This window comes from Engraulis encrasicolus, chromosome 8, assembly GCF_034702125.1.
Source record: "Engraulis encrasicolus isolate BLACKSEA-1 chromosome 8, IST_EnEncr_1.0, whole genome shotgun sequence".
NCBI classification, from domain to species: Eukaryota; Metazoa; Chordata; class Actinopteri; order Clupeiformes; family Engraulidae; genus Engraulis; species Engraulis encrasicolus.
The window spans coordinates 56,094,666-56,107,165 of record NC_085864.1 but is presented as its reverse complement, the minus strand read 5'-3'; the positions used below and the strand labels follow the sequence as shown (position 1 = coordinate 56,107,165).

Genomic DNA, 12,500 nt, shown 5'->3' with positions numbered 1-12,500 from the left:
TTCCACTGCATTCTACTGCACCCCACTGCATTCTACTGTATTCTACTGCACCCTACTGCATTCTACTGCATTTTACTGCACCCCACTGCATTCTACTGCACCCAGGGCTCTAAATTAACTTTTTCCACCACCAGCCAATTTGGCTAGTGGACATTTTTTCTTACCAGCCAAACAGGAGTTCAACTAGCCATTTTTTTAATCTCGCCAAAATAAACTATGCATTAGGCTAGTTTATTATTATTATTATTATTATTATGGTCATTTTGTTCAACTATTTCTACAACACATATAGACTATAGGCCTGCATAGGCTAGCCTACTATATGCCTACATAATAAGCATATTATAGGCTATATTTTTTTAATTATTTTTTAACTTCTGCTTTATTTTTTACTTTCATTACTTAGGCCTAATGAATTTGATTAGTTTTTGTTCAATTCCTCTGAAAACAGCTGAATCACATCACACAAGCCACTCACATAACAGACCTTTAACATACAGTAACCAAGCACACAGCCAAACCACACAGAAGAGATGAGAGGAAAAGGAGGGGAGAGAGGAGGAGTTCTTCTCTACCACGCGCAACAAAATGACAAGAAGCCTAGTTTAACTAAAAGTAAATAATATCTCGGGAATCTTCGCTTCCTTTGTTACTTCCACAGCTTCGTCGTTGGTTGCTTTTTTTTGTCTTTACGATGGCGTGGGCTTTCCAACTTAGTTGCGCCAGGACTCGGAACATTTTAGAAGACAACTGAACTGACAGCTACGGTCACACTACTCTGAGAGTCAGCTCTCCTCCTCTGCCCTTGTCGCTATTTCGTTCCACAACCACTCATTTTTAACGTCACTATTATTACGGTTACAATTACTACTAGCATTCACCAACACACAGAACCTTGCTCTAACCCCCGACACATTCTCATCACTCGCACAAAACATAGTCTACAGAACAGAAGTAGCTCTATACATAATCTGCGTCCTGTTATTGAAACGGTCAGGGCCTCGCTGCTTCAAAAATGCAGCCTGTTACAGCAAGGTTCATATAGTAATAATAGCAGTAGTGACGTTAAAAAAGGTTGTAGCGAAAGCGACGAGAGCATAGGAGGAGAGCTGCCTGTCAGAATAGTGTGAGCGCAGCTTAGCTGACAGAAGGCTGATCGTCTGAAATGTTTTCAATCCTGGCGCGCGCAATAGCATGGAGTTGCCGCTCTCTGCACTGGAAAGCCCACGGTGGGAGGCTACGTCGTGACGCTAGGGTCCATGGGTAATGTAGGAAATCTCGCCGTCTAACGTTCGTCAGAGCAGCGGTTTACCGTTCATAATTTACTGTACTCGGGCGCTACTAACCAAATTGGTGGGTAGGTATTTTTTTCTACTAGCCAAAATTAATTTTCACCCGTGTTTGGCGGGTTGGCGTGTGTTAATTTAGAGCCCTGACTGCACCCCACTGCATTCTACTGCATTCTACTGCACCCCACTGCACCCCTCTGCATTCCACTGCATTCTACTGCACCCCACTGCATTCTACTGCACTCCACTGCATTCTACTGCACCCCACAACATTCTACTGCACCCCACTGCATTCTACTGCATTCCACTGCATTCTACTGCATTCTACTGCACCCCACTGCATTCTATTGCACCCCATTGCATTCTACTGCATTACACTGCAGTATGTGGGTCAATGACCTCAGCTGGTACAACTTGTGTGTGTGTGTGTGTTGTGCTTTGGACAATCGTTCTGATATCAAAGACAGTGTGGATGCTCCTCCTAAAGTGCTACCCTGGGGTAGAGAGCCAAAGATGATTATGTACATTGCTTGACTAATGGAAGCTCGCAGCTTGTTTGAATACAACTGACACAATTGGTTATGACTATGCATGCACCACATTTGTAACAGCCAATAACAAACCACACCAAACCACACCGTCCTCGTCACACCGTCCTCGCCTACGAGAACTTCTCACTTGTGATCTGGTGCTCTCAGCCTGCACTGCAGCATCAGTGCAACACTTACGCATGCAACTCAAGATCAGTACAGCACAAGCGCACACACACACACACACACACGCGCACACACCCCCACACACACACACAAACACACACACACGCACACTGCACATGTACACACGCATACACACATACACACACACACACACACACAAACACACACACACGCACACGCACACTGCACATGTACACACACACACACACACATGCACGCACGCACACACACACACACACACACACACACGCACACGCACACGCACACGCACACACACACGCACACACACACACACACACACACACACACACACACACACACGTTACACATGTACACACACACACACGTTACACATGTACACACACACACACACACACACACACACAGACAGACACACACACATTACACATGCAGCCTACCTGCAGCGCAGCACGTCAGTAACAACATACTGTATTCAGTGTAGTCAGCTTGACCTGCTTTATAAAGACACAGCGTTATATACTTGCTGTGACCAGAGTGGTAATGATGGTAGTGCATCACTTAACCCATTGTGTCCTGGAGACACATATACGCTGCATTTAGGATTTTTACATTTTTTACAACCAGTGGAGCTCGTCATAAACATCCTCTTAACGCCAAGCTGAACACACATGCACTGCAGCTGAACACACACACACACACACACACACACACACACACACGCATATATGCATACATGCACACACACACACACACACACACACACACACACACACACACGTGCACACATTAACATGTCATAAACATCCTCTTAACGTCAAGCTGACCACACATGCACTGCAGCTGAACACACACACGCACACATGCACGCGCACACGCACGCACACACACACACACACGTACGCAGAAGAAGCTGGTTATCATCAATGAGGACTCCAGACTATTAGAAGCTGGTTATTATCAATGAGGACTCCAGACTCGTCTATTAGATGATTTACCACTGAACACTTGACCTGGACTAATGTGGTAGATAGATAGATAGATAGATAGATAGATAGATAGATAGATAGATAGATAGATAGATAGATAGATAGATAGATAGATAGATAGATAGATAGATAGATAGATAGATAGATAGATAGATAGATAGATAGATAGATAGATAGATAACTTATTTGTCTTTGACAGTCCATTAACAGTGCATCTGATAGTTACAAAAACAAACAGAAAACAAAAACACCCAATAAACAAACACAACACAACCCCCCCCCGGACAAAAACACACGATGACATAGGACATAGGACAAGACAAGACCGCCTCGTATTTTTAAATAGATATAGAACATCAAGTTCATCAAGAGAGATGTCAAAAGAGAGATCAGGAAATGGAGTGCGTAAATAACCTCACATCACATCACACACGACTGACGGTGAAAGAAAAAAAGTGGTCTTTGGGTGGGACCAAACAGCTATTATTCAAACTGCCTCTCCACACTGGGATCGATCTGAGAAACAGTGACTAAGAAGAAGAGAGCGAAAGCCCACCTGGGAAACTCCAGCTCCCATTGTCATCGTGACACAGCACTCCACACCACACAAGTGCACACTGCACACTGAACACAATGACTGAAGCGACCACGACTGAAGGTGAAAGCCTTACAAGAAAAAAAGTGGTCTGTGTGTGGGGCCAAACGGTTATCAAGCTGCCACAAGATCGATCAGAGAAACAGTGACTAAGAAGAAGAGAGTGAAAGTCCACCTGGGAAACTCCAACTCCCATTGTCATCGTGACACAGCACTGCACACCACACAAGTGAATACTGCACACGCAATACAACGAAATTGCATTTATGCCTCACCCGTGCAAGGGGGCAGCCCCCAATGGCGCCCCAAGGGAGCAGTGCGGCGGGACGGTACCATGCTCAGGGTACCTCAGTCATGGAGGAGGATGGGGGAGAGCACTGGTTGATTACTCCCCCCACCAACCTGGCGGGTCGGGAGTCGAGACGGCAACCTTTGGGCTACAAGTCTGACACTCTAATCGCTTACCTATCCCCAGAAACTCAAACAGTTAAAAAGCCAGTGTGGAGGCCAATTTTCTAGTAAGCTTTCACGCACAAGACTATATTGCATATGAGCTTATTACGCATTCAAAACATACAGCAGATATATATTACAATGCAGAGACGTGCGGTCAGGGTAGGCAGGGTAGGCAGTGCCTACCCTGGGATAAATGTCTTAAAAATAAAAACTAACACGTGTTTAAAAAAATATTCTTCAGAGTTCACATAGGCCTACACAACAATAACATTGATTCAGCATAAATTATGAGCTGTTTAAAGTACAGTATACACAGGACAACGATCAAAAACCTAAGTAATCGCACGAAGCAAAGCGCTCAGGCTTGGGCAGGTTGCCGTGGCAACGCGCAGTCCCGGCTGGTAGCAGAGACAGGCTGAAAGCAGAGCTTTCGAATGCCAGCCAGGCAGCCCGGTAAGGCTCGCTTTTCCTCTGCCTACCCTGCCTTCAATGCTGTCAATGTAGAAGTTTGCGCATGCGTATTAAGTTGTCACATAGCTTGTCAATGGGACTAAAAGCAGAGCCTTTACTCTGTGGCGGGAGTATGTGAGCCAATCACAGCGCCCAAAATGAAAAATTGTTACAATTCAGGTAGTAGCCAATTTCTGCCCTACAGGCAGCTATGATAGCAACAACTAGCAAGGCAAGGCTTGTTCAAATCTCTAGCCGTATCGGAAAGAAAACATGGCAGTCTTTGGCTTTTTGTTTTTATTATTTAAAAAAAATGCCGAGAAGTAGCAAGAAAGACGGTTCAAGTGACAGACAGCTGAGCCGTTTGCAATCGCTGCATTGTGGAAATATTCAACATCAGATGGGTAGCAGCTTCAAGTAGTTTGCACTGGACAAAATGTCTTCATCATGTCAACCACCCCGGGCTTTTAATGGAACTAGCTTGCATGAAAAACACAGCCTACTTGTGATTCTGCTTTAAGGTAAGATTCATCTAATTATTATGCTGCGGGTAGCCTTTTAACATGAACATGCTCAAGTTTTTTCGTGGTGCCTTTTGTTGTCACCGTTTGTCAGGGTGTTGACATTGAAGATTGGTTGTGCGGTGGTGGACATGAATAGACCGTGTGTGTGTTATTATGGACGCGAGATTGTTTTTTGAGCGTACGACATGACTCCATTTCCCTAATTTATTATGATGATGACTACGCAATGCGTGAGTTGTGTGGAGCCTGTTAGCAAGTGCAGCTGCGTTCTTTTGAAGTGCGCGGTGTGCGAGTCGAGATCAACGTGGAACAGGACGATTGACTGGGGATGGTTTCTCGGAGTGCTTCCGCACTCACAAATTGACTTAATTTGAAACACCTTGCACATCCGTAGCTGAAGTGTTTGAGAATACTATCACGCACAAGAATGAGTCTCAGAAGTGGTTTCGTTGGTTTACTCGATACTGTCTGAATGCACGGGTCATGTTTGCAAGCAATCCGCCCCCTTGCCTACTTTCCTTCTTGTCTGTGAGTGTTTGATTATCAGCACAAAACGCGGCAGTGAAGCAGGAGCTGTTACCTAGGTTGGTTTATTGCTAAATGTAAATCGTTTCCCCCTCACATGCTATGGTGTGATTCACAGTTGGTGGACTAGACATTTTATCTTCAAAAGTAGGCTACACTGTGCCACCCTCCATCCATGTGAAACACCCTGGCATTTGCAACAGAATAAACAGAACAGAAGAGCAACAAAATCAACTGCTAAAGCCAAAAGTTAAAGCTTTTCCCCCAAAATGTTGTAGCTTTCTAAATTATTATTGTAAAATGTAGGCCTACAGGTCCTTAAAGGTGTACAAAGTATGGGTCCTGGAGCTAATTTGGCAATTTGGCAAAACAAATAAGTGTAGCTGGCCTTTTCAAGAAATTGAAATTATGTTTTCACTTATTGTTTCAGATTTAGGTCTACTGACAATGTCCAAATGTCTAAATAGTGTAGCCTATTTACTTATTTAGTTATTAGAGCTGTGGTGGTTAAGCACTGATGGCATCTTATAGCCTACTTTATATTTACAGTATTTAGAGAAACATAGGCCTACTAATGCACATTAAAGACCATATCAACATGTTTATGTGAATAGGCCTATTTGCCTATTCAAACCATACCTTGTGGCATAAGGCCCCCCTCTCTCTCTCACACACACACACACACACACACACACACACACACACACACACACACACACACACACACACACACACACACACACACACACACACACACACACACACACACACGTTACATTTCAGATCTGCATGAAAGGGGACTATTTGTTCAAAGTTTTTAGTCTTTTGTAAAAGTTTTTAGCTGATAGTGACTCTCCAGATTTGGTTAAAATGCAGGAAATTGCATCTAAGAAATACATTTTTTTCTGGGGGAGGACCGAACCCACCGTTAATATATATATATATAAATATATATATATTCTATATTTACTGCCTACCCTACCATACCCTTCACTGCACGTCACTGTTACAATGCATTCAAAGCATACAGTAGCCTATATAATCTATTCATACCCATTATGAGACCTGAATATCAGCTAAGTCATTGCTAAAGCTAGTAGCTCTGGCTATGTGGAGGCCTCAACATGTGCTGTAGCTACCTACAGGTTAGCGCTAGTGGTGACATTTTATACCCATCATGGCAGATAATGCAGAGGAGCTACAGAGAGCTAAAGATGAGCTAAGTCATGGCTAAAAATAGCAGCCTGGTGCTAAACACCAACACCACCTATCTATTATAACACATTCAAATCATAGCCTACAGTATATTCATCTATTCATGGGTTTATTATGAATTCGCAACGTACAGCACATATCTAAGTTCATACATTACATTACATTGCACTTAGCTGACGCTTTCATTTATTCAAAGCGACTTACAACTATTATTTTTCAGGATATTGGTTACAGTCCCTGGAGCATTGGGAGGTTAGGGGCCTTGCTCAAGGGCACTTCAGCCATGGATGGAGATGTAGGGAGAGGTCAGGGGGGATTCGAACCGGCAACCCCCAGATTGAAAGAGCAACTCTCTAACCACTAGGCCACGGCTGCCCCCACTATCCTCCACTATTCATATCCATTGATACCGCATAAATATATGTAAAAAAATGCTGTGTCACAAACCCTATTGAATTGCATTAAACATACATCACATCCATAAATGCAGTCACGCATGTGCATGAATAGTTAATAAATATGTTGAAGAGTTTAGTCATAAGTAATGGCCATGTATGCTAATATCATGCTGCAGACTGCTGTGTCGTGGTGTGTGTGTGTGTGTGTGTGTGTGTGTGTGTGTGTGTGTGTGTGTGTTTGTGTGTGTGTGTGTTTGTGTGTGTGTGTGTGTGTGTGTGTGTGTGTGTGTGTGTGTGTGTGTGTGTGTGTGTGTGTGTGTGTGTGTGTGTGTGTGTGTGTGTGTGAGTGTGTGTGTGTGTGTGTGCGTGTGTGTGTGTGTGTGTGTGTGCTGGGGGGCTAGCCCACAGCAACGGGAAATTCCACTGACAGAAAGTAGAGGGAACGAGAATGCACTCACGCACACAAACACACAAATGCGCACACACACACTCACATATGCGCACACACACACATGGAGAGGAGAGGAGAGGGGATGCGTCACTCTGATACTCTCATATCCACATTAAACTCAGGAACACACAATTAGAAACAGAGAACGCAGTCACGCACAAACACACACACACACACACACACACACGCATGCACAAAAGCGCACACAAGCACATGCAAGCACACGCACACACGCACACACACACACACACACACACACACACACACACACACACACACACACACACACACCTTCGCTCATTGTTCACAGACACACAAAATCGCAAACACAAAACACACACACACACTCATGACATTTACTGTTCGTGTACCACCTCTCTCTCAGCAGTGACCACGACTACACACTAGGAACTGAAAAACACGGCACGCACACACACAAACACTCACGCACACACACACACACACACACACACACACACACACACACACACACACACAGGGATAAACCACGACTACAAACGAGGAAACACACTACGAAAAACGCTGTCTGTCTCTCTGGCAAATGAACCACATGTACTGTAGGACGGTGTGTGTGTGTGTGTGTGCGTGCGTGCGCGCGCGCGTGTGTGTGTGTGTGTGTGTGTGTGTGTGTGTGTGTGTGTGTGTGTGTGTGTGTTTTTGTATATGTGTGTGTGTGTGTGTGTGTGTGTGTGTACATCACAGCATTAAACGGCATGGAAGCCCAAGTTTGTTGAAAGCCAAAAGGGCGCATGACGTCAAGATGGTATTTTGGTATTTTGGTATTTTGAGCGCGCTGAGTTTCCTTTTGAGTAAACTGATGCACTCACACACACACACAAACACACACACACACACACACACACACACACACACACACACACACACACACACACACACACACACACTGTAAACTGATGCACTCACACAAACGTGCACATGTTCATCCGGACACATGCACACACATGCAGACACATGCGGACACATCGCGCACGCACTCGCGCACACACGCACGCACACACACACACACACACACACACACACACACTCCCGTACACGCGCACACACGCACGCACACACACACTGCATTGCTGCTGCTATACACACATGCAGAGACAGCACACATCCATTAAGTCATATGTTATCCAGCCACTCTTAAGCACGCAAGCACACACACACACACACACACACACACACACACACACACACACACACACACACACACACACACACACACACACACACACACACACACACACACACACACACACAGCTCCAAGACAACATTGAAGCAGCCCAATGGAGTAATAGGCCTATCCCCAGCCAGCTCCACATCAGCTCAATGTGTTAAAGAACACCAGCAAGGAATAATCAAATCACATCACCCCGACGCACACACAGCTGCGAATACCACATCAACACTGTCCAACACAACAGCTACAGTGAACACACAGGTCCAATTCCACATCAACACTGTCCATTACAACAGCTACAGTCAACACACAGGTCCAATACCACATCAACACTGTCCAATACTACAGCTACAGTTAACACACAGGTCCAATACTACAGCTACAGTTAACACACAGCTCCAATACAACAGCTACAGTTAACACACAGGTCCAATACAACAGCTACAGTTAACACACAGGTCCAATACAACAGCTACAGTTAACACACAGGTCCAATACAACAGCTCCAGTTAACACACAGGTCCAATACAACAGCTACAGTTAACACACAGGTCCAATACACAACACAGCTACAGTTAACACACAGGTCCAATACACAACACAGCTGCAGTCAACACACAGGTCCAATACACAACACAGCTACAGTTAACACACAGGTCCAATACACAACACAGCTAAAGTCAACACACAGGTCCAATACACAACACAGCTACAATAGGACATCAACACTGTCCAATACAACAGCCACAGTCAACACACAGGTCCAATACACAACACAGCTACAGTTAACACACAGGTCCAATACACAACACAGCTACAATAGGACATCAACACTGTCCAATACAACAGAATGTGTCAGAAAAATCACATCACAAATCACATCACCCCGACGCACACACAGCTCCAATACCACATCAACACTGTCCAATACAACAGCTTCAGTTAACACACAGGTCCAATACAACAGCTCCAGTTAACACACAGGTCCAATACAACAGCTCCAGTTAACACACAGGTCCAATACACACCACAGCTCCAGTTAACACACAGGTCCAACACAACACAGCTCCAATAGGACATCAACACTGCCCAATACAACAGCTACAGTTAACACACAGCTCCAATACACAACACAGCTCCCCCGCTCGATAGGTGCCGTAGCCCTATAATGCGTACTGCCAACATTGTGCCTGCGGGCGCCAGGTAGCCCTCCAGGAGCCTCTGCGGTGCCCACCAAGGATGTTTATAAACAGTCACGACACACAAGCCCAATACAACACAACTACACAACTACAACTGGTAACAACAAAACACAGGCCCAATACAACACAGCTACACAACTATAACTGGTAACATACGTATAACACACAATACAACACAGCTACAAAACTTCAACAGGCTACAACAACATACAGACCCAATACAACACAGCTACACAACTACAACAGGTGGCATACGTATTTACACAATGCAATGCAACACAGCTACACAAGTACAACAGGTTATATAACACACAAGCCCAATACAACACAGCTACACAACTGGATATATAACACACAATACAATACAACACAACTACACAGCTACAACAGGTTATAACAACACAGCTACACAACTACAACATGTTACAACACACAGGCCCAATGCAACACAACTACACAACTACAACATGTTACAACACACAGGCCCAATGCAACACAGCTACACAACTACAACAGGTGACATACCTATAACACACAGGCCCAATACAATACAACACAGCTACACAACTACAACAGGTGACATACCTATAACACACAATACAACACAGCTATACACAACTATAACACGTTACAACACACAGGCCCAATACAACACAACACAGCTACACAACTACAACACGATATAACACACAGGCCCAATACAACACAACACAGCTACACAACTCAACAGGATATATAACACACAACACAGCTACACAACTTCAGCAGGCTACAACGACACACATGCCCAATACAACACAGCTACACAACACAGTTAAACTGAACTGGATATATAACAGGCCCAATACAACACAGCTACACAACTATAACTGGTAACATACGTATAACACACAATGCAACACAGCTACACAACTACAACTGGATATAATACACAACACAGCTATACAACTACACAACTACAACAGGTTACAACACACAGGCCCAATACTACACAACTACACAACTACAACACAGCTACACAACTATAACTGGTAACATACGTATAACACACAATACAACACAGCTACAAAACTTCAACAGGCTACAACAACATACAGACCCAATACAACACAACTACACAACTACAACAGGTAACAACAACACACAGGCCCAATGCAACACAGCTACACAACTGGATATATAACACACAATACAACACAACACAGCTACACAACTACAACAGGTAACAACAAAACACAGGCCCAACACAACACAGCTACACAACTATAACTGGATATATAACACACAGGCCCAATACAACACAACACAGCTACACAACTACAACAGGTTACAACACACAATACAATGCAACACAGCTACACAACTACAACAGGTTACAACACACAGGCCCAATACTACACAACTACACAACTACAACAGGTCCCTATACTAAGCAGCTGATTCAGGAGTAAAGCAGGTTAACCCTATCCAGACCGGGGGGGGGGCTAAAAGTGCCCGCACCAACTTTGATGTTGTATAACTCCTGAATGACTAAAGCTATGACTACGAAACTTTGTGACTTTTCCTAGAATGAAGTTGGCTACAATGTGATACCAAAAGATTAGGTTTATCATTTGTGTTGTTGCCATGGCAATGGTTTTCTGACAGGTACGCCTGACCAAAAATCACTAATCTAAGCCTCATCATCATCACTTTTCATATTTTTTTTACATTTTCATGAGCTTCAGACACCCTTGTGAACATTTGAAGTGGTCTGATGCACATAATAACCAAAATGGATGTGCATTACCCAAGTTAAATGGAAAATACATTAAGGTGACATTTTGGGCAATAAAATCAGGAAATGACGTCATAATGACATCATAATATCCAATAATGACACCAAACTGATGTTATTCATAGATCTTTGGCTGAAGATCATCCCCTTCAAGTTTGGTGGTCATACGTCATTCGGTTCCTAAGTTATGAGGGGGGGGGGGTCAAAAGAGCCCCCCCCCGGTCCCAGGAATGCCAAAAAAGCCCGGTCTGGATAGGGTTAAGCTAAGAGGTAAATCATCTAATAGAAGAGCCTGGAGGACTATTAGGTGATTTACTTCTTATCTTAACCTGCTTTACTCCTGAACCAGCTTCTTAGTATCGGCCCTCTGGTTACGAAGGGTCAGAGTGAAGGTGTTAAAGCAAAAGTGTTTCAGATACGTACACAACTCAGCCGGTTACTGTCGGCAGTTCAACAGGTGACATGGAACACACACGGCCAATACAGCACAGCTGCACAACTCAATGGCTTACAAAGGGTTAACGTGAAGGTGTTGAGATACGTACACAACTCAGCTAAGAGGTAAATCATCTAATAGAAGATCCTGGAGGACTATTAGGTGATTTACCTCTTACCTTAACCTGTTTTACTCCTGAACCGGCTTCTTAGTATACCCCATCTGGTTACAAAGGGCTAAAGTGAAGGTGTTGAGATACATACACACACACACACACACACACACAC

General features: G+C 44.1%; 1 protein-coding gene across 1 annotated transcript in view; it reads right to left on the bottom strand.

Annotated features, from left to right (window-relative positions):
• The window catches only part of dock10 (dedicator of cytokinesis 10), a 175,923-nt gene that overhangs the window by 162,852 nt on the left and 571 nt on the right, over positions 1 to 12,500 (bottom strand). The gene's annotated exons all lie outside the window — the stretch shown is intronic.